The sequence below is a fragment of the Macaca fascicularis genome, chromosome 15, assembly GCF_037993035.2.
Source record: "Macaca fascicularis isolate 582-1 chromosome 15, T2T-MFA8v1.1".
NCBI classification, from domain to species: Eukaryota; Metazoa; Chordata; class Mammalia; order Primates; family Cercopithecidae; genus Macaca; species Macaca fascicularis.
The window spans coordinates 79,466,751-79,470,254 of NC_088389.1; positions in this window are offsets into that span (position 1 = coordinate 79,466,751).

Consider the following 3,504-nt stretch of genomic DNA (forward strand, 5'->3'; position numbering starts at 1 on the left):
AGGTTATAAATTTTAAAATTGATTTATATTAATTGCATGATGGCTTATAAACTACTGCTAGTAGTTGAATACAAAATTCTGATGTCTACTGTAAACTAAGTTTGTTGAGGGAAGGATGCAGTGACAGCAAGGAACAGAACTCCTGAGTTCCAACGATTTGGCTTACAATGCTTTTGGCCTACATGACTCAGTGATACAGATCCATAAGGGAGCAGGTTTGAAGGAACAGCCCTTGCAAGGAATTCAGAATGCCAGCACCTTCTATTTTTACATAGTGTATAACAATGTTTATTTGGTATAAGTAAATATCTGATAATAAATATCCAGTTCAACTGGTTCCACAAGTGGAAATTATCAAGTCACAAAGTCTTCCCTGGGGTAAAAAATGCAGGCACCTGTGTAAATGAAGCAAGAAGTGCCTGATCAAGGATGAAATTGTATGTATCTTCCTGTTTGACTGGAGTTTTTCACTGTGGTCCTGCTTGTGGCCCATTGTTAGGCCAGTGGTTAAGGCCAGCCCAGCAGCAGCAACATCCCCTGGGAATCTTTTATAAATGCGAGTTCCAGTCCCCACCCTAGATCTATTGGATCAGAAACTCTGGATGGAGCCCAGCAACCTCTGGCTTCACAAGCCCTCAGGTGATTCTGACTCACGCTCAGGCTCATGATGAGGAAACCAGGGGCTCTGAGTCTGCCCGGGACCCCTTCAGCTCAGAGGAAAACAGAAGAAGCCAGCAAGACTGTGCTTGTTTTGCTAAAATCTGAGGCAGTTTTCAGGCTCAGACTTGTAGATGAGAGTTGTAGGAACCAAGTCCTCACTAGAGAAACACTGCTGCAGCCACTGCAGAAGGTGCTTGTGTTAACTGGGACAGGTGCCGCTCCTTTACTGACAGGCCATCAGTGGTAAATTCTGCTGTTGTCAGTAGGCCTCTATTTAGAAATGCCACTCTTGTGTGTGTGTGTGTGTTTGTTTTCGTTTTCCTTTTTATGGAGACGTGTCTTGCTATGTTGCTCAGGCTGGTCTCAAGTGATCCTCCTACCTTGGCCTCCCAAAATGCTGGGATTACAGATGTGAGCTGCCACACCCAGCCAAGATCACAAAGCTAGCAGAGGATGGTTTCCATCCATCAACCTCTGCCTTATGGGTCCAGCACGCTTCCACTGCACCACTCTGCTGTTCCCTCTCTCCTTTTTCTAATCTGCACTGGAAAACCACAATGTTAACCTCTCTCCTATCGGGGGAACCGGCCCCCAGTATTTCAACGTAGGTTCTTTCTTTTTTCCCTAAGTGTCAGCTGGTCTGAGAAATAAAGAGAACGAGTACAAAGAGTGGAATTTTACAGCTGGGCCGCTGGGGGTGACATCACATATCAGTAGGCCCGTGATGCCACCTGAGCCGCAAAACCAGCAAGTTTTATTAAGGATTTCAAAAGGGGAGGGGGTGTACAAGCAGGGAGTAGGTCACAAGGCTCATATGCTTCAAAGCGCAAAAAGGAGAACAAAGATCACACGCTTCTGAGGCCAATAAAGATCACAATGCAAAGGGCAAAGCAAAGATCACAAGGCAAAGGGCAAAATCAAAAACTCCTGATAAGGGTCTATGTTCAGCTGTGCACGTATTGTCTTGATAAACATCTTAAACAACAGAAAACAGGGTTTGAGAGCAGAGAACTGGTCTGACCTCAAATTTACCAGGGAGCGGTTTTTTCCCCACCCTAATAAGCCTGAAGGTACTGCAGGTGACCAGGGTGTATTTCAGTCCTTATCATAACTGCATCAGACAGACACTCCCAGAGCGGCCGTATACAACTCCCCCAAGGAATGCAATTCTTTTCCTAGGGTCTTAATATTCCTTGCTAGGAAAAGAATTTAGCTATATCTCTCCTACTTGCATGTCCATTTATAGGCTCTCTGTAAGAAGAAAAATGTGGCTCTTTCTGCCTGACCCCACAGGGAATCAGACTTTATGGTTGTCTTCCCTTGTTCCCTAAAATCGCTGTTATTCTGTTCATTTTCAAGGTGCACTGATTTCATATTGTTCAAACACACATTTTATAATCAATTTGTACAGTTAACACAATTATCACAGGGTCCCGAGGTGATGTACACCCTCAGCTTATGGAGATAATGGGATTAAGAGATTAAAGTAAGACAGGCATAAGAAATTATAAGAGTATTATTAGGGAAGTGATAAATGTCCATGAAATCTTCACAATTTATGTTTCTTCTGCCAAAGCTCCAGCTGGTCCCTCCGTTCAGGGTCCCTGACCTCCCACAACACTCCCCTTTTTCTAATCTGCACTGGAAAACCAGAATGTTGGGTTTAGAATGAAACATGATAATTGCTAAAACAGAGGTACACATGTGCAAGCAGAAGGGCAGGGCCCAAGTCTGCAATGAGAGCCATGGGAGGTTTCACAGAGGAGGTAGCCTCAGAACTGAGCTTTATAAGATGAAAAGGATTTTACCAGGCAGAGCACTGGGGGGAGAAATGGAATCCTACAGAAGGAACAGCCCATACAAATGGATAGAGGTCTGAGAAAGCATACACGTTCAGGAAACTTCAGAAGCACAACCTGACCTAGAAAACCAATAAATGATATGAAGAGTAAGTCTTTTTGTTTTGTTTTGTTTTTGAGATGGATTCTCACTGTCACCCAGGCTGGAGTCAAGTGGCACTATCTTGCCTCACTGCAACCTCCACCTCCTAGGTTCAAGTGATCCTCCCCCTCAGCCTCCCAGGTAGCTGGGATTACAGGTGCACACCACCACACCCAGCTAATTTTTGTACTTTTAGTAGAGATGAGGTTCCACCATGTTGGCCAGGCTAGTCTCAAACTCCCGACCTAAAATGATCTGCCTGCCTCAGCCTCCCAAAGTTCTGAGATTACATCTGTGAGCCACCACACCTGGCCAAGAGTAAGTCTTTAAGAAAGAAAATCCTGATGGCAGAAAAATAAATTAGATTTCCAAAACTACTGGTAAGGTCTTTCAGTAAACCAGGTAAAGGATGATATGGGCATGACTAAGGCAATCATTCATTCCTTTACATGCTGCACTATGCCAGACACTTTTCTAGGTGCCAAGGGTTAAACAGTAAGCAAAACAGACACCGTCTCTGCCCTCACAGAGCTTTCGGTCTAGGGGCTGTCAGAAATTAAATAAGTTCATAAATAATTACAGTTGTCTCACAAGTGTCACGAAGGAGAAGTATAAATTCCACAACAGCTAATAGCAGTAGATGTGGCCTAGTCTCAGGGCATCAGAGAAGGCTTCCATGAGGAAGCTGAGAGAAGTGAAGTTTAAGGCAGGGGTAAACAGAATCAAAATAAAAGATGCAATTGAAATACAAAATGGCAATTGTGATAGATTATACTATTGATTCCAAATATTTGAACATACTTTCTCAGTCCATGAATATGAGACTTGGCTTTGTCATTTGCTATGATCATTGTATTGGTCCATTTTCATGCTGCTGATAAAGACATACCTGAGACTGGGCAA